This window comes from Dermacentor variabilis, chromosome 9 (genome assembly GCF_050947875.1).
Source record: "Dermacentor variabilis isolate Ectoservices chromosome 9, ASM5094787v1, whole genome shotgun sequence".
NCBI classification, from domain to species: domain Eukaryota; kingdom Metazoa; phylum Arthropoda; class Arachnida; order Ixodida; family Ixodidae; genus Dermacentor; species Dermacentor variabilis.
In genome coordinates this window covers 153,034,819-153,059,767 of record NC_134576.1, presented here as the reverse complement: position 1 = coordinate 153,059,767, position 24,949 = coordinate 153,034,819, and the positions used below count along the sequence as shown (strand labels likewise).

Genomic DNA, 24,949 nt, shown 5'->3' with positions numbered 1-24,949 from the left:
CTGGAGGCATTAGGCGTTGTTCGAGAATTGGGACATCCATTTCCTTGCTAAGTTCTCTTGCACGCAGTGAGAAAGGAAGTCTCATAGAGGGTCTGTTATTAAAAAGTGTTTCACACGTGAAGTCGTTAATGGTTGTAAAACACGGATGTTCCTTATTAGAGCGAACCTTGAGAAAATACGTTAAGCTGATGTTGGTTCGCTGAAGATGGAGTGGCCACTCATTTGACTCTACATATAAACTTTCAACAGGGCTTGTCCTAAATGCGCCAGTGGCCAGACGGATACCCAGATGGTGTACGGGATCTAACATCTTAAGCGCGCTCGGTGCGGCAGAGTGGTATACTACGGCACCATAATCTAACCGTGATCGAACTAGGCTCCTGTAAATATTCAATAAACACTGTCTGTCGCTACCCCACGTTGTGTGGGATAGTACTTTAAGTATGTTCATTGTTCTAAGGCATTTTTCTTTAAGATGTTTTAAGTGAGGAATGAAAGTGAGCCTGGAGTCAAGAATAACACCTAGGAATTTGTGTTCTTTGTTGACAGGAATTTGTTGTCCGCCCAGTTCTACACAAGGATCTGCGACCAGGCCTCTCTTTCTTGTGAAGAGAACACAAGAACTTTTGTGGGGGTTGACCTTAAATCCGTTTTGGTCTGCCCATTTGGACACTTTGTTTAAGCCCTGCTGTACCTGTCTTTCGCATACTGTGAGGTTGCAGGATTTGAAGCCTATTTGTATATCGTCTACGTATACGGAATAAAAGATGGCAGGTGGTAGTGAAGCACGTAGTTTGTTCATCTTAACAATAAAGAGAGTGCAGCTGAGCACGCCTCCCTGGGGTACACCAGTTTCCTGGGTAAAGGGACGTGACAGTGCATTGCCGACTTTTACACGGAAGGTACGATTGGACAAATAGCTTTCAATTATTTTCAACATATTTCCACAGATGCCCATTCCCGACAAATCTCGCAAGATCCCGTAGCGCCATGTTGTATCATATGCCTTCTCCATATCGAGGAATATGGAGAGGAAATACTGTTTGTGTACAAAGGCATCGCGAATGTGTCCTTCAATGCGCACAAGATGATCTGTTGTTGACCGCCCTTGTCTGAAGCCACACTGATAGGGATCGAGTATATTGTTGAATTCAAGGAAGTGTATGAGTCTGTGATTAATCATTTTTTCAAAAAGCTTACACAAACAATTCGTAAGAGCTATTGGACGATAACTTGCTGTCAAGGAGGGGCCTTTCCGTGCTTCAGGACAGGAACGACAATCGCCTCTTTCCATGTAGATGGGAGGTATCCCGCAGCTAAAATAGTGTTGTAAAGTGTGAGTAGTGTAACTTGTGCGTCAGCATGTAAGTTTCTGATCATATCATACATGACTCTGTCAGGTCCCGGTGCAGTGCTTTTGCATGTGTTCAAGGCAGCTCTCAACTCGGCAATACTGAAAGGCCGGTTATAGGGTTCATTCTGTCTGGAGTTCCTAATTATTGGCTTACATTCTTCTATCTGTTTATATTTGAGAAAGGACTGAGAATAATGGGTTGAGCTCGACACGCTCTCGAAATGCTCCCCAAGTGAGTCGGCCTGATCTTTCAGTGTTTCACCTTGTGTGTTTACCAGAGGAAGTGAATATGTTTGTCGCCCTTTTATCCTATTAACTTTGTTCCATACTTTGGCCTCATCTGTATAGGAATTTATACTTGATGAGAACTTTTCCCAACTTTCTCTTTTAGCCTGTAGGCGGGTTCTCCTGCCCTGGGACTTTACTTTCTTAAAGTTAATAAGATTCTCCGCAGTGGGAGACGCGCGTAGCAACCCCCACGCTTTGTTCTGTTTTTTACGAGCGATTCTACAATCGTCGTTCCACCACGGGACACGCCGTTTGCATGCCAGGCCATTTATTTCTGATATGCATTTTGATGCGGCATCTATTATAAAGGTTGTAAAATATTCAACAGCAGCATCAATTTCTAACGAGGACATGTCATCCCATGATATACTAGTTATGGTGCGGAATTTCTCCCAGTCAGCTGTGTCAACCTTCCTCCTAGGAGCCTGTGGTGGATATTCGATATCTTTAGGTGATCTTAGTAGTATGGGGAAGTGGTCACTTCCGTAAGGATTGTTGTTAACTTCCCATTCAAATTCAGACAGTAGTGACGGGGAAACTAGGCTAAGATCTATTGAAGAATATGTTCTGTTTGCAAGAGAGTAATATGTGTGTTCCTTCTTATTCAACAGGCACGCACCAGAAGAGAGAAGGAACTGTTCAACAAGTCGTCCTCGCGCATCTATACGAGGGTCGCCCCACAGGTAGTTGTGTGCATTGAAATCGCCAAGAACAATATAAGGTTCTGGCAATTCATCTATGAAGGACTGAAATTCATACTTAGTTAATTTGTAATGTGGGGGTATATAGAGCGAGCACACAGTGATAAGTTTGTTTTGGAGAACAGCACGAACCGCCACTGCTTCAAGGGGCGTTTGTAGCTGCAAACGTTGACACGCTATGCCTTTCTGAATAACAATGGCAACACCGCCCGATGATGCGACAGCATCATCGCGATCTTTGCGATAAGTTATGTACTGTCGGAGAAAGTTTGTATGTTTTGATTTTAGGTGTGTTTCCTGTAAACACAGCACTTTTGGATTGTGTTTGTGTATGAGTTCTTGTACGTCATCAAGGTTCCTAAGAAGACCTCTAACGTTCCATTGAATAATTTGTGTATCCATATTGAAGGTTAATAAGTGCTGTGTGTATGGAAACAGGTGATGCCTTAGGTTACAGAGCTCTTTCGAGGCCCTGTAACAGGGGTTCTGCCCTTTCTGGAGCGTTCGAGTGAGCCTCGCCGCTCCTTAGGCGCTTGGTGCGCCTTGGGAATAGGTGTAGTGTCCATTGCTTCTTGTGAGGCGCCGGACACGTGCTCTTGCGAGCGAGAAGTTACTAGAGAGGGTCCCGCCTTGGAGGGCAAGACCCCTGCGCCCACCAGCCCGGAGGTCGATGGGGCTCCCCGAGAGATTTGGCTGCGCCGGCTGTTGCCAGCGCAGGAAGGGGCCGGGGAGGCCGGGGCAGCCTCGGCTGCGTCAACCTTCGGGGTCGATGATCCCTCATTCAGGGTTGACGGAGCAGCGCTTGCTGCAACCGCCGCGGGGGCAGATGGCGTACCTGCCGACTCACTGCCTGTGGGTCGGACAGCCGCCGGAGGCCGTTGTGACGCTGCCCCCTGACGCGCCACTTCGGCATATGTGTTCTTAGGCAGGTATGCGACCCACCTGCGTGCCTCTTTGAATGATATGTTTTCCTTTACTTTGATTGTGACTATGTCTTTCTCTTTTTTCCAGGACGGGCACGACCGCGAGTATGCGGCGTGCTCGCCTTCACAGTTTACACAATGGAGAGTGTTCACGCAAGCTTCAGAATTATGTTCGTGTGCACTGCACTTCGCACAGGTTTGACGGCCTCGGCAGCTCTGCGAACTGTGGCCGAAGCGTTGGCATTTGAAACATCTAAGCGGATTTGGCACATATGGCCTAACACGGAGCTTGATGTACCCGGCCTCTACAGACTCGGGCAGAATACTTGAGCCGAAAGTTAATATAAGGTGTTTGGTCTTGATTTCTTTGCTGTCACGCCTGATCTTAATTCTTTTAACATTGATAACGTTCTGGTCACTGAAGCCCTCCAAGAGTTCATCCTCAGTGAGCTCCAGCAAGTCATCGTCCGAGACAACACCGCGGCTTGTGTTCATGGTACGGTGCGGGGTTACTGTTACTTGGGTCTCCCCAAATGACACAAGTTTTGGCAGCTTCTCATACTGCTTCTGATTTTGGAGTTCCAAAAGGAGATCACCACTTGACATTCTCGACACCTTATATCCTGTACCGAAAACTTCGGTCAAAGACTTGGAAACAAGGAACGGTGAAATGGATCGCACTAGTTCGTCTGGCTTTTCTGAGTGAATCACGTGGAATCGAGGAAAGTTGTGGACTTGTCGTCCGAAAAATTGAAAGAGATCTTCGGTGCGCCCTAGTTTCTGAGGGCGATCAGGGAGTTTGGGGAAAGGAGTTTCCATGAAAAAATGTATACATTCGGCAACAGCGCCGACCGCCCACCACGGAGCCCAACGCGGGGACGCGGCAGAACTTGCATGCAAGTCTGCACGACGCCAGTCGTACGCCGCCACTATAACCAAATATGGTGTACCCAAGGTTGGATAACCACACAGGGTTAACCCTTGCCGCCAAGGAGAAAGGAAGTAAATAGAAGAGAGAAGGAGACAGGAAAGGTGGAAAGTAAGGGAAAGACGAAGGTTGTAGAAAGAGAGAGACAGGAAAAGGCGAGTGCCGATTTCCTCCAGGTGGGTCAGCCTGGAGGTGCCGTCTATGTGAAGCCGAGGCCGAAGAGGTGTGTTGCCTCCGCCGGGGGGCCTTAAAGGTCCAAAACACCCAGCTTCGGCTCAACCCCCAGGATCCCCTTTTCCCCAGACACGGCTAAGCCGCGCACGGCTACGCGCGGGAGGGTCCAAACCTCGTGTGCTCGGGTACGTGGTGTCGCAACACACCAAACGCCTGCTTGCGCAGACGCCCCTGCGGGATCTTTGGCAGTGGTAATGCAGTTATTATTCCTGTATTTGATGCCTTGACAAATTCCATAAGGAAGCGGCCGAGCTGCAACGTGAGCCCCTCCTCCCTCCCCTTCCCCCCCCCTCCAAATTTCTGGCTACACCACTGCCTAGCGACGATATCGGTGGCGAAAGAATAGCGGCGGTGAGGCTGCCAGCGACAACGGAGTTTAGCCGTGAGCGCTCCTCTGTCGCTGAATGGCCATATCACGATGTCGCAGGGAGATCTCGCAGGGAGTTCCTGTGTGTGACAGGAAGATCTCGTCATTTGCGGCCGTTGGCCGGTAGTCCGCGAACTGCAAACGGCGTGCGGCGAGTTGCCGTGAATTCCGGCGCCGTGGATACCTTAAGGGGCTCCAGGAAATCTACGTCACTCTGCTTACGAATTGACTCACTATTTGCGTCTGGAACATGCAGAAAGGGAACAAGTGATCGCTTATTTCAGCTCCGCCTGCGTTTATAGCTTCCTTGCGCTCCTAACTTGAATTTCGCTGAAACCCTGAACTGTGCCGTTGTCAGGTACGGTTTTATCAGCCTAGAAAACAATTTTATGTAGGCAATCCTCTCCTTTTCAAGCTATTTTGTATCAAGGAGCTCTTACAATAGCGGATTCTTTTGAAACCGTACCGCAACACGATTAGCGGTATAGGTTTGCAGCTGCATGCTTGACGTAATAGTTCTGTGGAGGCCCGCAAGGTGGAGAGAAGTAATTAATAAAGGGAAAATCGGACATCCACCCGTTCGTAGCAATTGCTACAAAGGAAACCCAAACAGGTTCCTCGAAAGAAAAGCCTCAGAGTTGAATTCGTTCTGGTCCGGGACTCGAACCCGGGGCCACCGCCTTTCTGGGGCAGCCGCTCTACCATCTGAGCTAACCAGGCGACTAGCAGATAGCAGGGCAAAGTCGAATTTGTCCACAACACGAAGCAAAGACAAGTGTTTGACGTAGTAGTTCTGCGGAAGCCCGCAAGGTGGAGAGAAGTAATTAATGAAGGGAAAATCGGACATCCACCCGTCGTGGTTTTAGTTCTGTTCCAGGCAGTAATAATTCACAATATATCTGCATTAGTAGCCTCTCGAAGCAGGCAACTGCTGCAGAGATAATCGCGAGATGGTAGGACTAAAAAATATTTTCCAGCTCTGTTGCACGTGCAGTGGTCGCCAACTGCCGTGGCGTTGTCGGAAAATAAACCACCCCTCACTGCCGCAACTCGTTGGGCCCGGATGCTTTTGCGTTGCGGCTTTTATTTTTTCACGGCTTGGTTGAAACATGTCGTCTCACCTCGTTTTTCTTAAGTTATTTCTCATTTGCTTTAACTAATATTTCTCCGTTATTTATGCATCGTGTAAGCCAGGTATGTGCATGTATATACGCGCCGAGGCCATTCTGAGCATCAACGACACCGCCACAAGACCAAATGACCTGCGGAAAGGACACAGCAAGCCATCATGCTGTAAATTTCGGGAACACTTAGAAGGCGCACGCGCGAATCGAGAACAGCTAAAGCTATGGTCACACATCACTCATGCAGTCATCCCCAACTCATGCTTGTAGGAGACCCTTTTTCTGTCATCGTTTTGTTGTTGTGACCAGGAAAAGGCAAACACTTGCTTTTCTGGACGTAGACATTGCAGCAAAGCTCATTTGATGTGGAACTGCGTCTCCAGACGCCTCGCCAAGCCCTCCCACACGCAGGCGCCAGACGCATTCCGTGGAAACCAGTGAAACGCGCACACTTTGATGTAGGTCAGGCGAGAAGCGTCATTCCACGGCTCGCGTGAGTATCGCCAACGGGCTGCGTGGGAACAAAGCAGAAAAAAAAGGCAAAGCAAAGGCGATAACAGAAGTGGGGGAGGGAGCGTAAATAATGGACTCGCGCCGCAACAAATTTTTTCGTCTGCGCCCGCAAAAGTGGAGCAACAATCTTAGCGCGCGAACAACTGCATACCGCATGCTGAACGGCATCACTCAACGCAGCGCCATCCTTCCATAGAAAGGCTGTTTACGCGCGCAGGTCTCGGAGCTTCCTACACGAGTCTCCGGGGCAAGGCACGGTTTGTCCCTCGCTGACAGCACTATGGTGGCCATAGGGGGGGGTAGTGTGACGGGTGGAAGTAGAACTACTGTATGTGTTACCGCAGGTAGCAGAGTTGCGCGTCTGTCTTATCACGCCGCTAGCCCCTCTATTGGCAGAACGTCATCACGTGGTAGCCAAGCAAACGTGCATTGCGGAGAAGCAGATGTTCGGGCCAATTTTTGTATTTCCCGACGCCGCCGCTGCAGCGAACTGGATTCACACAAGTTATCGCCAGTCAAATTCAAATCCAATCCGGCCGATCTTGCCGTTCGCTGTTCACGTGCGTGCTAGCTGCGTAGCAACAACGCAACGTGCGCAGCGCATCTCACGTTTGTTTCGTCGGCCTGCCTCGTTACACCTTACTGCAGTAATTGTTTTTCTTCCTCTGTAAAACTATTGTGAAGGGTGTTCAGGTAAAGACACCTGAACAAACAAATTTTCAGTCAACTGCCTATTGCGTCAAGTGTGTATGAGATGAAATTGCTTGACTAACAGCTACGTGCTTTCTTGGGCTGTGCTAAAAAATTCACAGCTGGAATATTAAAAGCTACTGCAAGTCCGGATTTTTTGTTAAAGTAATGGAAGCACGTAGAGTTATACAGGAGATTTAGCTGGAATTACCAGTTTTCTGCATGTGATGCACCACACTGCTTTCACCGAAGTGTCGTAAAAGAGCCAGCTCACATTTTCATGATTATGCACTGCTTGGGTTGTTTCTGAATATGAAAGAGGTTACTACTAAGTAAATATATTTAATCTACTACAGCTTATGTAAGCAGGATGCAAGAGGAATGAATGTCGTCATTTAACATACGGTAAGGGCCTAACTGTGTTTTGAATTATTCCCTATAATGTAGCTATGTCAATCCTGTGAGAAAAACTTTCGCTACACTCCCATAGAAGGCTACTTTTGGAATCCCTGCAGTGAAAAGTCACATAATGAAATCACACTTGCAGGTGTAGCTGATATCCATTGCTTGCTGGTAGATGGATATGTTCCTACACAAGATCTAATGGGGTACCAGAGTCGAAATATCAATGGTTGGTCATTGATTGACCTGTAATATTTTAGACTGGCTACATGTTGAGAGCTATGGCACATAAGCAAGTATGGGCCTCATTATATTTAGTACAGTTCCCTTTGTGAAAGAGCACCACTTGATAAAGCTCACTACATAAAAATATTTGCACGCACGTACACTAGTGTTTTTGTTGTTTTCTCTGAAATTCGCATTGTGATTTTATTGCCAAAAAAAAGAGGCAGTTGCGGATCGGTGCTTTTTGTTACTGTTTACATGCTAAAAGAGTACTGCACTGCTCTTGTAGCGTGTTTATCTCTGTTGAAACAAAACCTGAGTGCCAAGCAGTATTCAAGCGAATGAAAGTTATTAACGTATCTGATTGTTCACCTCAATTACTAACATTTGTCCAGTTTTTAATACGCTATGTTATTTCGAACCTTTTACTACTTTGACGTAGTAGTTCTGCGGAAACCCGCAAGGTGGAGAGAAGCAATGAATAAAGGGAAAATGAGACATCCACCCGTTCGTAGCAATTGCTACAAACGAAACCCATACGGGTTCCTCGAAAGAAAAGCCTCAAAGTTGAAGAAAAATTCGTCCTGGTCCGGGACTCGAACCCGGGACCACCGCCTTTCCGGGGCAGCCGCTCTACCATCTGAGCTAACCAGGCGGAAACCCGCAAGGTGGAGAGAAGCAATGAATAAAGGGAAAATGAGACATCGGTGGAGAGAAGCAATGAATAAAGGGAAAATGAGACATCCACCCTTTCGTAGCAATTGCTACAATTGTAGCAATTGTAGCAATTGCTACGAACGGGTGGATGTCTCATTTTCCCTTTATTCATTGCTTCTCTCCACCTTGCGGGTTTCCGCAGAACTACTACGTCAAACTCTTGCCTTTGCTTCGTGTTGTCGACAAATTCGACTTCGCCCTGCCATCTGCTAGCCGCCTGGTTAGCTCAGATGGTAGAGCGGCTGCCCCGGAAAGGCGGTGGTCCCGGGTTCGAGTCCCGGACCAGGACGAATTTTTCTTCAACTTTGAGGCTTTTCTTTCGAGGAACCCGTATGGGTTTCCTTTGTAGCAATTGCTACGAACGGGTGGATGACTCATTTTCCCTTTATTCTTTTACTACTTTGTGAAGTAGCTTTTTCGCACAAAACTTTTTGTAGCCTTTCCGGAATTTATACAATAACATCACCATATTCCCTAAGTTTATTCGGTGCGATCTAATCGTTACCGTCGCGGTTCACGAATGCTGCATCTGATCGGCGTATACAGAATACAGAATCTATTCTAGATACGCGAGTGCCCATGCGTTATTAGGGCGGGGAAAGTGCACATGGGAATACAAGTCCAAAAAACAATATACTCGCTGCATCTCACGCCGCGCGCTAAAAAATGCCAGCGCCTTTTTCTTCACAATCTAATCCAGTCAGCTGTTTCGATGCGCTTTGTTTGCGATTAGGCGGAAAAGCGGTGCACAGCGATGCAAAAGCGCCCACGGTCGATCGACGATACGCTAGGCATGTCGCCTGCAAAAACGGAGTGCGGCTTCGCCGCATAGACTTGGTTGCTTCTCAGGCAAGATGGCGGACCTACGCGCAACTCTGCTACCTACGGTAGCATATACAGTAACTCTAGGTGGAAGCAAAGGCGGTGCACGAATTTGTGATGAAAGATGGCGGCCCCAGTAGATGGCGCTGGCTGCGCGACAGGTGCCAGCGGCGCTGGCCGGTTTCGTGTTGGGCCGCGTGTTTTACTTTCACCTTGTTTCCAATAATGACACGCCGCGTCCGTGTTAACAGGACGTGAACTAGTCATTTTGTTAGTTCGTTGAAAAGCGTGCGTTTGAAATTTTAAATGGTGGTACTTAAAATAAACGAAAACCACAATGTTTCTGATAGACGCAACTGGCAAGCGGCGTTTAGATTATAATTAAATGTTTCTCAGCATTGACCAGATTTGACGTGTTTCGCCAAGTTCATGTGAATTAATCCATTTACGTGAGCGCACAGTCAAACTATGTCTTCAGTGTTTCTTTCTTTATGGGCTTTGTTTGGAGTGTAAACTGCTTAATATTTTCTCTTATAAGAAGCAATTGTTCGCGTGTTTATTTTTCGCCCTCGAAGGCTTTTTTCAGTGTTGAAATCATTTAAATTTAATTTTCTCTTTTCATTTTTCTTCGGAGAGCTTATATTTTTAGAGTAGAAATGGCAATGCTATAGTCAGGGCTCTGTTGCACCGAACATTTTCATTAATTATTTTTTTAACTTTTTCTCCCCCGTTCCGTCGCTTTCGTGAAAATGACTTCTGCAGTAGTTTTCTCAAGTATTTGCAATGAATGCAGGGGCCGTTACTTTCACATACGTAAGTGCACTTGATGGAAAAATAACACCCAGGAAACGATATATATCTACCTTGCTTCTCTGGTTTCACGCTGCAGCCTATACACAATATAAGTGCATATGTGTGCTGTCGAGCACTGACTGCTCTTTCTCCAGCGAAGAAACAGCGCACTGTGAGCGCAATTGGCCCCTGAGGAATACAGAGCAACAGAACGATTCCGGTTGGTTGCTTTCTGACTTGAATTTCACTAAATTCGGCACCAAGATGTAGTCAACCTGCTCGCCCTCGAGCTCCCTGGCTCCGAAAAACACACTAACGTTCACTTGTAAAAGTTACCTTATTCCATGTTGCATCAGGTAGGCCGACATTATGACACACACGCTCAAGTTGCACGGCGTGCTGTATATTTGAGGCAATGATAGCTGGTATATCTGGCCCCTGGCGTAGCTGCGTGTGCGCTACGGCGTCTTCTTGCTCGGCGTCTTGCCTGTTGATTGCGTTGAGCTTTTGCTGTTTTGCAGCAGGTCCAAGCTGCTCGCATATATTTCATTCTTCCCTTTTCATCGGAGCTTTCTTCGTGAAATACTTAGGTGCCTCAGGGAACACAGTGGGCACGGCGTCTTCTTTCAGACGCGGACGATCGCACGGCAATTCCACAACCTCACCGCTGACTGTGTGCCGGTAGGTCCTTTCGACGAATCTTTCGTCGAAGTGCCGTTCACAAACCACGCTGTCGTTGGTAAGCTCTTTTTCAGCCCGTTTCATATTTCAGGTCCAGTGCTCCCTTCGCAAGACATCAGTTGGGGCGTTAAACACAGATAGCTCTTGCGAGCAAGATCCACACCCGTTTTTGTATCGAGGTATAAAGCACGTGCTTGAGCGGCTTGACGGCAGGATTCATTACATCCAACAGTCTGAATCTGAAAAGTCAATTCCTCGTGAGGCAACGCGACGACCCAACACTGCAGACAAATTTCACAGACGACGACAGCGGCGACATCGAAGCGTCAATGCAGCCGGCGAAGCCTTGTCAGTGCCCGGCCGTCGCAAGCGTGGTGCCTTTGAACACAGCAGTGCCCCTAGCGGTGGCTAAATTTTCACCGCGTTCTGCGCGCTCCTCCTCCATGGCGCGGATGAGGCGCCCGTCACACTACCCCCCTCTAGCCACCATAACAGCGCGTTATTCGCCCAAGGTAGATGAGCCCCAGATGGGACACGAAACAGACAGGACGCTACGAGTGAAATGGTTTGGTTGTTCAGCCAAGGATGTACAACTCAAAACGAGCGAGGGCCGAACCCGTTCGCCTGGGAGCCGCACTTTAGTGTGAAACGTTGCAAGTTTTGCTTGTACAGTGGCACTGTGTTTGGTGGCACCACACTTGTTGACGTCCCCAGCGTGTCTTGTAATGTCACGTCCGTCAAAGATCACAGACGGCGCCTCTTGTTCGAAGTCGCAAAACAACGTCTGCACACAGAGCAACTCGGTTCCGTAGTGAGTCTCGCGTCGTTGTTAGCTACGTTTCCATGTTTGTTTTCATAGAACCGAAGGCTGCTCGGCAGCTGCGCCCATTTTAGATCCATCGAAAACTGCAGGCCTGTACTGTATATGGCTATCTCGGCGCCACCGAGCAAAGGCCGCGAAAGAAATGCTTGCTCACGTTGGAATTATTTGAGGCGCTTGGAATTCTGTCAAAATGTCCTCGGCATGTTCCTTAGTTCTGCGTTGCATTTACTCCACTTAAGTGCATATTTATTTATCTTGAAACCTAAATGTATTAGCGATTGCTAGAAACAAACGAAGAAAAATAAAAGGTCATTACCATTTCAGTTTTGTCTGTATGAGACGAACAAAAACATCGTGCTCTTTGCCGTTGGAAGGGATCATGAAATGGCTGTATCTGCAATCGAACCGCAATGTTGTAGGCATCGACGCAGAAAAAAAAATCACCGACGATTACGATAATCCCTAATGCAAAATTTGAGCTCAGCTCCATACGTACGTGTCTTCATTTCGCGATATATTAGAAAGCTTTCGAATAGGGGCCCCAATAGTTTCGGGCCTCAAAGAGCTTTGCGGGTGTTAGCGTTGCTGCACGGAGGAGTTTTCGAATAAGGCTTTGTGTTTCCGGATACGGTCTTGCGCTGACAGCGCCGCTACGGCGCCAAAGAAAAATTTTTAGAAATAATTAAATAACATATACAATTTTCTGATATGAATAGTAATTTTTACTTCCGTGTATGCGCGTTTAATTGCAATTTAGAGGTTATTCTGTAAGCAGCAAACAATGTAACAACAATGGTGGTAAGTGTGGCATCCTTGCTGCGGTGTCGAGCCCCAAGTGGATCGTTGCCGACTGGCGCTTTTTACTGCTGTGGTTGCACCAGGCGAGGCAAAGCTACGCTCCGGTTGCCAGTCCAGAAAGACGGTTTCTTCCAAAAATTGCTCCAGGTAATCCTTACTTGAATTAGCCCAAGAGGTTGCACTGGAAAAGTGCCGGCATTAGTCGGCATGAGCGAAACGGCTCCGCATGAGGCGGACCAGGTGAAGAGGGAAAGTTGTCGCAGGAATGGATCCGGTAGGAATCGCGCGTGAATGAGCACACCGAGGAAGGCCATTCTAGAGAGGCGTCGTTGGGAAACAGTTGGCTGGAACTGAGCGGCTCATAGCACATCGCCAAGGTAACCACTGCCTGTAACAACAACGGTGGTAAGTGCGTCATCCTTGCTGCGGTGTCGTGCCCCAAGTGGATCGTTGCCGACTGGCGGTTTTTTACTGCTGTGGTTGTTCCAGGCGAGGCAAAGCTACGCTTAGGTTGCCAGCCCAACAATAAGGTTTCTTCCAGAAATGGCTCCAGGCAATGCGTAGTTGAACTAGCCCAAGAGGCGGCGCTGGAAAACTGCCGGCATTAGCTGGCATGAACGAAATGGCTCCGCATGAGGTGGACCAGGCGAAGAGGGAAAGTTGTCGCAGGAATGGATCCGGGAGGAACCGCGCGTGAATGAGCACACCGAGGAAGGCCATTGTGGAGAGGCGTAATTGGGAAACAGTTGACTGGAACTGAGCGGCCCATAGCACATCGCCAAGGTAACCACTGGCTATAACAACAACGATGGTAAGTGCGGCACCCTTGGTGCGGTGTTGAGCCCCCTGCCTGGATGTGTACGCATTGCGTAGAGCTCATCAAAGCTATAATTAATTGCCGGATTCTTAAGTTTCTGTACTGACTTTAGAGCTTTAACTATGCTTAACATAACTGCCTTCTGAAGAATCCTATTCTTGGCGTGCTAAAACAGTTCATAGGCCTCAGTCGTTTGCAGCGAAAGTGACCGACTACTGCATGAGACACTCTGGCATGATGCAGCACGAGCACACTTTCTATTTGGATGTGTTTGCTTCCATAAAATGCCTGTCGCACAATCTGCGAGCTGTCACAGGAGTTTAGCGTTTAGCCGGCGCCACTCAAGGAGGAGTGGGACACCCATTTCTTTTCCTAGGTTGCTCACGTGCAGAGAGCAGGTTGGTCGCGGAACATGGTGGCACTGGTCATATCGTTCACGGTTGAATAAGTGGGATGTTCACGGTTTGCATGTTCTGTCAAAAATACACGAAACTTCAGTAGTACGACGTTTTAAAATGGAGTGGTCATTAATTAGGTTCGACGTGGAGATCGACTTTTTACAGGACTTCTCCTGAAGGCACCGGCAGCCAGTCGGATATCTAGATGGTAAGCAGGTTGCATCACCTTTAGGCGCTCCGATGAGCAGGTTGATACACTGACCCAGAATAATTTCAGCGCGCATGTATGAGGTTTTTGTAGTGGTTCATGAGGTACTTGTCACCACTCCAAGTTGTGTGCGACAATTAATGACGTTCATTGTTTTCAAGCACTTGCTCTTAACATATTCATAACATATGACATAACAGTTCGGCAGCGGTGCATGCACAGCACGGATCTGATCGCCATTCATTCTTTGCCTTCGCAGTGCTACAGATCGCATCACATTATCAAGGCCCATCTTCGCCGAAGACTGCCACGCGTTCATCGGACGGTGCGCCTGCGCTGAAACCTTGGTCCCGTGACTACCTCAACAGCAACGCCCCGAAGACAACGCACGCTATAAAAGAGGCCACACAGACTGCATTGCACAGTTCGGCAGCGGTGCACGCACAGCACGGATCTGATCGCCATTCATTCTTTGCCTTCGCAGGTGAGGAATTTTGTACCACAGATTTTGTAAATCCTTGTAGTGCACTGCTGCCGAACAATCTACTGTTGTTGCCTGTGCTGTATTGTGCATGTGCTTTCATGTCTAATGGCGGGAAAAGATACTGGAAAGAACACTGTAAAAGGGAGCGGCGTGCCTTCGGAACGGGACACGACAAAAGATTTGCGTGAGATGACAAGGGCTCTCGAGAATTTGAGGCGTGATTTCCGGGAATAAGTGCGGGAGCTTAAGAAAAGTGTGTCTTACTGCACTGATATTTGCAATGATGTCAAAGATACTACTAATGAAATCAAAAACTTGAGGCTTGAAATGCAGGAATTACTCAAACAGAACATTGAACTGAAAGGCGAAAACGCCCGATTATCACAAAGATGTGAAGAGCTCGAGCAATACCAGCGCATCAATAACCTCGAGATTAAGGGCGTCCCGGATGGAAAGGACCCACTTGCAGTAATAAGCAAAATAGGCGAAAGTGTAGGGGTAACCATTTACACCATGGTTGACATTGACACGTGTCACTATGTGCGTACATTCAATGCTGATGTCAAGAACATAGTTGTTCGCTTTGTCAGACGAAATCAGCGAAATGAGCTGTTATCAAAGTGAAGAAAAAAGAAGATAGACAGCTCTATGCTTGGTCTTGAAGGAACAACCCCGGTTTTTGTGAACGAACACTTGACTCCAAAAAACAAGGCACTGCTTTCAGATGCGATTAAAAGGAAAAAGGCTGCCAAATGGAAATTTGCCTGGACGACTGGAGGCAAAGTGCTTGTACGTAAAGATGAAGACTCCGACATAATTCACATTGCTCATGAAGGAGACTTAGATAAAATCAATTGTTGAAGACTAAATTGAATGTGATTTAATTGCCTTTCCTGTTCATGATGATGAACCCAGAGGAGAACAGCAGATATTACACAGTTGACGCTTTTAATCGTGAGTTTTCTTGTGGAAAGTTTTTTTCTGCATTACATGCAAACTGTAGAAGCATTCGACCAAAGGCGGATGACATTTATGTTTTTTTGCATTCGTTATCAGTTGACTTCGATATTCTAACCTTTACTAAAACATGGCTTTCAGATAATGACACAAAACCAAACTTTCCAGGTTATCGGTCTGAACATCTTTGTCGTAGGTAAAAAAAGGGTGGAGGGCTGGCTATCTACTTTAAGAATACCTTTTCTTATGAAGTGTTTAGTGATTTCTCGGTAATGAATGCCGATTTTGAATGTTTATGCTTGCGTATCGACAAAATAGTGGTGGTCGCTCTTTACCGCCCTCCGCTAGGACACAAAGGTCGTTTCGTAGAGCTTGTGGACTTACTCTTGGCTTCCCCTGTCTTTTCAAACGCATCTTGCATTATTATGGGGGACATCAATATCGACTTAAGTTCCAATGATGCTCACGTAGAAAATTTTGAGACACTGTTATCTACGTATGGCTTCGCAAACCGTATAAATAAACCTACAAGACTTACAAAACAAACTGCCACTGTTTTGGATGTTTGCATAACAAACTTCAGTCCACGAGACATCTCGAGCGGAATATTTTCATATGCTCTTAGTGATCATCTGCCAGTTTTTTTTTCTTTTTTCAATCACTAAGCAATATGACAAGCCCTATATTAATAGAGAAGGTAGACGAGTCATAAACCTTCCAAGACAAAAAGAATTCTTCCACTTGGTCAGTCTGATTGAATGGAGTGAGGTTTACAATGACGAAAATGCAGACAGCGCTTACGAGAAATTCTTTTCTTTACTACACGCTTCATACAATGCCCCATTTCCTGTATTACAGCCGACCGGTCGTAATAGAAGAAAACACAAAAAACCTTGGATTAATTCAGAGCTTTATCACCGTATCAAAATAAAAAATAAGTTATTCCGTGATTTTATCCGTTCACGGGATCCAAATACATTCACAGAGTTTAAGAAGTATCGGAATGCTTTAACGACTGAGTTAAGAAAAGCAAAACAGTACTACTATCAGAATATTTTTGAGAGCATATATAATAATCAGCGACGAATATGGGAGGTTGTAAACTCGCTCACTTCAAGAACAAAAGCTAGGGATAGGATTATGCAGCTCGTAGTTGATGGTAAAACACTCATCGGTGAACGACTAGCTAATAAAATTCACACACATTTTGTGGATGCTGGCGCCTACAATACCATGAGCGAAACTGTCAGCGACGACAGTATGCCACTAGACACCATATTGAATCACTCTCTTTTCCTGAAACCTACTGATCCTAGTGAAATTTCAAGTATAATTGGCAAGCTAAAATATAATACATCTCCAGGGGTGGATGAACTTCGTTCAAACGAAATAAAATTAATATCGTCTTTAATATGTGAAGTTCTTAGCTATATAATTAACCTCACTCTAACAACAGGCGTATTTCCTAAGCTATTAAATATCGCCAAAGTCACCGCAATTTTCAAAGGAGGTGATACAAATAATTTATCTAACTACCGACCTATTTCAGTACTTCATACAATATCTCAAAATATTTCAATGCGTCATTCTTGAGAGGCTAGTTTCATTTTTAGAAAAGCATCAGGTCATAACTCAATGTCAATATGGCTTTCGCAAGCATCGATCGACAGAACACGCTCTTGTACACATCAAAGACAGGATAATTGAAAACATGGAATGTAGAAAATATACACTAGGTTTGTTTTTAGACATTCAGAAAGCTTTTGATTCCATACAGTTTGATTTATTACTTAACAAATTATCAAGATACGGTGTCCGAGGTATTGTACTAGATCTTCTAGATGGCTATCTGAATGATCGTTATCAGTTGGTGAAAATTAATGATGCGGTATCAACACTCGCGAAGCTAAAACAAGGAGTACCACAAGGATCAATATTGGGCCCATTACTATTTCTTGTCTATAGCAATGACATTGTCAAAATTGATAGTTCTGCTGAAACCATAATGTATGCTGATGATACCAATGTCTTTTTCTCTTCGCATAACCTACTGACACTTGAATCCTCTGTGAATGACTACCTTGTGCATCCTTCGAACTGGTTAAGCAGAAACAAGTTAAGATTAAATGCCTCAAAAACAACATATGTCATATTTCGTCCTCCCAACAAACCTCTACACCACAAACTTAACGTGAAATTTGAAAACACCTTTATAAAACAAGTTCAGACACAAAAATTTCTCAGGGTTTGGTTTCAGGAAGACTTGAGCTGGTCAGTGCACGTTAGAAACCTAAGTGTAGATCTTGCCCGCACACTTGGATGTCTACATAGGATATCTGCGCTCATACCGCTCTGGCTAAAAAAGAACATTTATAATTCACTTCTTTATTCCAAATTAACCTATGGCTTAATGGTTTGGGGCACTACTACGCAATACAATTATACTAAACTAATTACTTTGCAGAAGAAAATTCCGCGCTGTTTTGAATCTTATTGTGGTAATGCACAGGACTTAAGAACCGCTCCACTGTTTAAGAAACACGGCATCCTAAAGGCAGACCAGTTATATTATTTAAAAGCGCTGCAAGTAATCCATCAGAAGAAACTATACGGAATTATGGACTCTGAAAATGCTGAATACCTTTTGAGGCACCGAAAACACCGAACACCAAAAATCCGAACAAATTATGGAAGGCAAACAATGGCGTATCAAATACCTGCGATCTTAAACAAATTTGAAGGTAAGATAAACTTTGAATGCAAATTAAAAGCATTTAAAAGCTAACTTAGGGAGCTATTGTTATCTTGCCAATTTAACTATAGCCAAAATTGAAGTGTTTTTTATATTTTACTGTCTTCTCACAAAGGATGCATAAAACTCTATATAACACAAAATGACTCTAGAAATTGCTCTTATCTTACTTTTGTGTCGTTTCAAGCAACATTATTCAGTTTCACTGACAATTATATTTTATTTGTATGCTTTTGTACAACAGCTGTTTGTGCTGATTCATTCAAGTAAATTGCTTAGCGTCCTATTATGTATAATTGTACTGTATCATTGTATCATTATGTATCATTGTATTATGTATCATTGTATGATTTGTTATGTGTCATTTGTGTGCAACAGTATATGCACTATGTTTGTGTACAGGTGTCAAATGCTGCGTTTCTTTTACTTTATTTCCTTTGTTTCTGAGATTTGTGTTGTATCTGTAACCGCTGTAGACTGTTTAGGGTCAGAGGCCTCGTCAGGCTCCATCAACCTTTAGCTTCTGTCCCTGCATCAGGCTCTGCTTTCGTCTGCTGCTGAAATAAAAGAAATAATATGACGAAGAGGCCAGCGTTGTAAAGACGACGGCCAAGTGAAACGTCTCCATTTTGTAAATATAATTGTATATAGCTTCTCGTCTGCGTCTGCCAGCGTAACAATATTTTGTGTGTGATATAAATGTTAGAGCTGTGTCCAGAATTATGCCTAAAAATGTGTGTTTTTATTTACAGGTGAGTGCTGTCCATGTAGCTCAATGTCTGGATCTGGGATGAAGCCTCTCAACAAAACAGACTGGTGGCAGGAATGCGGGAGCTTTTGTTGAACTTCAGCTAAAAAAAGAATTTTCAGCGGCGCATTTAGGGACCTTGTACAAAGTAAAGCGTACTTATGGAATATATGGGCGTAAGGAGTTCCTCTTTACAATGAAGAGAATACAACTCAGTACTCCGCCTTCCGGTAGCCCAATTTGCTGGATAAATGGCCCAGACAAAGCATTGCGAAATCTAACACGGAACGTACGATGAGGTAAGCAACATTCGATTATATTAAGCATGTTGTCATTGACACCTATTTCTTAGAAGCCATAAAATCCGCGTGTTGATAAAACTGCATAAACAGGTCTGGAGTGCGGCCTGATCACGGTGACCAGAACCGGTAACGCACTCCCTCAGCAGAGCAGGATTGGCCACCCTGGTGCAGTACTTGGACACAACCTCCTATATGAGCACAACAATCAAACACCGGCCATCAGTCACCAGCAGCTGCGAAGCAACTGACCATGGCGGCGGTCAGACTTGTGACGCAGCAGAAAGTGCTAACCCCTGGGTCCGGACAGGTCTCCACTGGAATCTGAACCTGGCGACGTTTAAAGCTAGAACGTTATCTAGTGAGGCGAGTCCAGCAGTGCTATTGGATGAATTAGACGGCAGTAAAGGGGATATAATAGGGCTCAGTGAAGCTAGGAGGACAAAAGAAGCATATACAGTACTAAAAAGCGAGAACGTCGTGTGCTACCGGGGCTTAGCGGAGAGACGAGAACTAGGAGTCGCATTCCTGAATAATAAGGATATAGCTGTTAACATACAGGCATTCTATAGCATTAACGAGTGGGTGGCAGGTCTTTTAGTGAAACTTAAGAGGTACAAATTGAAGGTCGTACAGGTATACGCCCCTACATCCAGTCATGATGACCAGGGAGTCGAAAGCTTCCATGAAGACGTGGAATCGGCGATGGGTAAAGTCAAAACAAAATAAACTATACTGATGGGCGACTTCAATGTCAGGCTAGGCAAGAAGCAGGCTGGAGACAAGTCAGTGGGGGAATATGGCGTAGGCTCTAGGAATAGCAGGGGAGAGTTATTAGTAGAGTTCGCAGAACAGAATAACCTGCGGATAATGAATACCTTCTACCGCAAGCGGGATAGTCGAAAGTGGACATGGAGGAGCCCGAATGGCAATACTAGAAATGAAATAGTCTTTATAGTCTGCGCTAACCCTGGCATCATACAAGATGTGGACGTGCTCGGCAAGGTGCGCTGCAGTGACCATAGGATGGTACGAACACGAATTAGCCTAGACTTGAGGAGGGAATGGAAGAAACTGGTACATAAGAAGCCGATCGATAAGTTAGCGGCAAGAGGCAAAATAGAGGAATTCCGGATGAAGCTACAGAACAAGTTTTCAGCTTTAACTCAGGAAGAGGACATTAGTGTTGAAGCAACGAACGACAATCTTATGGGCATCATTAAGGAGAGTGCAATAGAAGTCGGTGGTAACTCCGTTAGACAGGACACCAGTAAGGTTTTGTAGGAGACGAAAGATCTGATCAAGAAACGCCAATGTATGAAAGCCTCTAAACCTATAGCTAAAATCGAACTGGCAGAACTTTCGAAGTTAATCAACAAGCGTAAGACAGCTGACATAAGGAAGCCTAATATGGATAGAATTGAACATGCTCTCAGGAAAGGAGGAAGTCTAAAGGAAGTGACGAAGAAACTAGGAATTGGCAAGAATCAGATGTATGCGTTAAGAGACAAAGCCGGCAATATCATTACTAATATGGATGAGATAGTTCAAGTGGCTGAGGAGTTCTATAGAGATTTACACAGTACCATGTCGCACCCACGACGATAATGGAAGAGAGAATAGCCTAGAGGAATTTGAAACCCCACAAGTAACACCGGAATACGTAAAGAAAGCCTTGAGAGCTATGCAAAGGGGTTAGGCCGCTGGCGAGGATCAGGTCACAGCAGATTTGTTGAAGGATGGTGGGCAGATTGTTCTTGAAAAACTGGTCACCCTGTATACACAATGCCTCACAGCCTCGAGCGTACCGGAATCTTGGAAGAACGCTTACATAATCCCAATCCATAAGAAAGGGGACGCCAATGACATGAAAAATTATAGACCAATCAGCTTACTGTCCGTTGCCTACAAAGTATTTACTAAGGTAATCGCAACAGAATCAGGAACTCCTTAGACTTTTGTCAACCAAAGGACCAGGCAGGATTCCGTAAAGGCTACTCAACAATAGACCATACTCGCACTATCAATCGGGTGATAGAGAAATGTGCGGAATATAACCAATATATAGCTTTCATTTATTACGAGAAAGCGTTTAATTCAGTCAAAACCTCAGCAGTCGTGGAGGCATTACGGAATCAGGGTGTAGGCGAGCCGCATGTAAACATACTGAAACACATCTATAGCGGCTCCACAGCCACCGTAGTCCTCCATAAAGGAAGCAACAAAATCCCAATAAAGAAGGGCGTCAGGCAGGGAGATACGATCTCTTCAATGCTGTTCACAGCGTGTTTACAGAAGGTATTCAGAGACCTGGATTGGGAAGAATTGGGGATAAGAGTTAATGGAGAATACCTTAGTAACTTGCGATTCGCTGATGATATTGTCCCGCTTAGTAACTCAGGGGACCAGTTGCAATGCATGGTCACTGACCTGGAGAGGCAAAGCAGAAGGGTGAGTCTAAAAATTATTCTGCAGAAAACTTAAGTAATGTTTAACAGTCGCGGAAGAGAACAGCAGTTTACGATAGGTAGCGAGGCAGTGGATGTGGTAAGGGAATACATCTACTTAGGGCAGGTAGTGACCGCGGATCCGGGTCATGAGACTGAAACACTCAGAAGAATAAGAATGGGCTGGTGTGCGCTTAGCAGGCATTCTCAGATCATGAACAGCAGGTTGCCATTATCCCACAAGAGAAAAGTGTATAACAGCTTTGTCTTACCAATACTCACGTACGGGGCAGAAACATGGAGGCTTACGAGAAGGGTTCTACTTAAACTGAGGACGACGCAACGAGCTATGGAAAGAAGAATGACGGGTGTAACGTTAAGGGATAAGCAAAGAACAGATTAGGTGAGGGAACAAACGCGAATTAATGACATCTTTGTTGAAATCAAGTAAAAAATAAATGGGGCATGGGCAGGGCATGTAATCAGGACAAAAGATAACCGATGGTCATTAAGGCTTACAGACTGGATTCCAAGGGCAGGGAAGCGTAGCAGGGGGCGGCAGAAAAGTTAGGAGGGCGGATGAGATTAAGAAGTTTGCAAGGACAACATGGCCACAATTAGTACATGACCGGGGTATGATGATGATGACGATAAAATTCCAAGACGCCAAGTAAACGAGAAGAAAGGGGGTTAACCGAGGGGCCCTATTTTCATTAGTCATATCATGAGAAGCCAACAAACACTGACACCAAGGACAACATAGGGGAAATTACTTGTGCTTAATAAATGGAATGAAGAAAGGATAAATTAATGGAAATTAAAGTGGATGAAGAAACAACTTGCCGCAGGTGGGAACCGAACGCATAACCTTCGCATTTCGCGTGCGATGCTCTACCAATTGAGCTACCGCGGCACCGTTTCCCCATCCACTTTCTTGGGTATTTCCTGGGAGTGTTAGCCAGCGCTACCACTCACAGACCTTGGCGGCGGACGTGGAACGTCCTTGTTGCCGCAGGCGTCACGAAAACGTGATCTTTTTGGGTGAAGGCAACTGGTCAATAAATCCACATATGTTACCTGAAGGCATCAATGTTGCCGGATTGGAGACCCTCGTTATGTAATAAACGAGAAGAAAGGGGGTTAACCAAGGGGCCCGATTTTTATTAATCATATCATGAGAAGCCAACAAACACTGACACCAAGGACAACATAGGGGGAATTACTTGTGCTTAATAAATGGAATGAAGAAACGATAAATTAATGGAAATTAAAGTGGATGAAAAAACAACTTGCCGCAGGTGGGAACCGAACGCATAACCTTCGCATTACGCGTGCGATGCTTTACCAATTGAGCTACCACGGCGCTGTTTCCCCATCCACTTTTTTGGCGCCTGCGGCAACAAGAACGTTCCACGTCCGCCGCCAAGGTCTGTGAGTGGTAGCGCTGGCTAACACTCCCAGGGTTCTACTAGTACACATAAATACCCAAGAAAGTGGATGGGGAAAAGCGCCGCGGTAGCTCAATTGGTAGAGCATTGCACGCGAAATGCGAAGGTTGTGGGTTCGGTTCCCACCTGCGGCAAGTTGTTTTTCATCCACTTTAATTTCCATTAATTTATCGTTTCTTCATTCCATTTATTAAGCACAAGTAAGTTCCCCTATGTTGTCCTTGGTGTCAGTGTTTGTTGGCTTCTCATGACAAGACGCCGAGTAGTGTCATGGTATTTTTCCATGTCAAGGAACACGGACAGAAAGAATTGTCTGCGAACTAAAGCCTCACGAATGCATGCCCTCATTCCGGCCGAGGTTGTCGATCGACCTTTTCTAAAACTGCATAGATATGAGTCCAATAATTTGTTTGATTTGAGGGGAACAGCCAGCGATTTAAAGTCTTTTAAAATAATTTTCAGATGCAACTTATTAGTGGTATAGGCCGATAGCTTGACACGGAGGATAGATATTTGCGCTGTTTCAAAAGAGCGACTGTAATAACCTCTTTCCACGCCAATGAAATGTACCCTGTTGCCCAGATATTATTGAAAAGGTATAACAATACCATGGCTGTGTCAGGATGAACATGTTTTATATTTACATACATAGTTCTTCCGTTTCCCGGTGCAGACGTCTCACCTATATTCAAAGATGCTCTTAACGCGGCCATACCGAAGGGAAGGCTTTATATGGTTCATTTACACTACACCTGCGATTGAGTGCCTTGTTTTCTGCTATTTTGTTGGGCTATAGGAAAGTTTCAGAATAACGTAGTTAGCTAGACACACGCTCGAAATGTTGGTATTCGAAATGCTGACCAAGGCCTGGTCTTCAAGGCCTTGATCATCGACCCAAGGCAAGAGGTAAGGCTTTCTAGCTATTAATCTTGTTAACCTGTTCCATATGCCTTTTACATATGAGAATTTGTGCTCAAAATGCATTTTCCCCAGCTCTCTCTTCTGGCAATACGCCGTGTTCTTCCTCCTTGCGATTTGATACGTTTCAAGTTTGTTAGATTCTCTGCCATTGGAGAATGGCGTAGCAAGCCCCGAGCTTCGTTCTGTTCTCTCACGCGCATGTCTGCATTCTTCGTTCCACTGGGGCACGCGTCTTTTCTTTGGAGATTCATTCTTTCGTTGAATACATTATAATCCGACGTCAAATATGAAAGCGCTAAAATAGTCGACCGCATTGTTCAGAGCGTTTCGAGGCATGTAAGGGTCATTTGCTCGAATTTCTCCCAGTCTGCAGATAGTGTACTTTCTAGCGAGGGGCGTGAGGGGAATCATGTTTTTTCTAAGGTAGATATCCCGACGACGTTCCATACTAATTGTAGGGCATTTTTGTCGGGGATGCTATGCTCAAGTCTATTGAACTGTATGTTTTAGGTGCAAGGGCTGCGATAGGTTGACTTTTTCTTATTTGTTGAGCAGGCGCCTGAAGAGACAAGAAATTGCTCTATTAACCGGACTATTGCATCAAATCAGGTAACTCATCAATCAAGCTCTGGAATTCTGTTCTATGGAGTCGATAATTAGGTGGTGTGAACAGAGATGAAATCGTAATCAGTTTTACAAACAGTAAGGCTCTAACTAAACAGCCCCAAGAGTCGTTTGAATTCTGATGCGTGACATGCTGCTCACTTATTAGTTGTCATAGCCACACCGCGAGACGAGACGTTAGCGTTGTCATGGTCCCTGCGGAAAATGAAGTACTGCGGAAGAAAGTCTGTTTCTCCACGTTTTAAAGGTGCTTCCTCAGCACAGCACCTTCGGATCATATTTCTGCAGCAGTTCTTTGATATAATCGAGGTTATGAAGGAGTCCTCTGATATTTTATTGTAATATTTGTGTCTCGATCCTTATTAGTCACAGAAAGGTTGAAATATGGGTTTATGGACACATCTGGAAACTTATTTTGAGGATCGCTCAACGACAGGACAAGGACTGCGCCCTTGTGTTGTCTT

The 24,949-nt window shown here is 45.4% G+C and overlaps 1 long non-coding RNA gene and 2 other non-coding genes across 3 annotated transcripts; 2 read left to right on the top strand and 1 right to left on the bottom strand.

Annotated features, from left to right (window-relative positions):
* Positions 1–8,329: 8,329 nt before the first annotated feature.
* On the bottom strand, positions 8,330–8,404 carry TRNAS-GGA (transfer RNA serine (anticodon GGA)). Its single transcript has one exon. It is a non-coding gene; the product is annotated as a tRNA-Ser (tRNA).
* Positions 8,405–8,681: 277 nt separating this feature from the next.
* Positions 8,682–8,756, top strand: TRNAS-GGA (transfer RNA serine (anticodon GGA)). Its single transcript has one exon. It is a non-coding gene; the product is annotated as a tRNA-Ser (tRNA).
* A 3,962-nt stretch (positions 8,757–12,718) lies between these two features.
* Positions 12,719–18,915, top strand: LOC142558240 (uncharacterized). Its single transcript, XR_012822993.1, has 3 exons — positions 12,719–13,193; positions 14,065–14,289; positions 18,751–18,915. It is a non-coding gene; the product is annotated as an uncharacterized LOC142558240 (long non-coding RNA).
* The last annotated feature ends 6,034 nt before the right edge of the window (positions 18,916–24,949 follow it).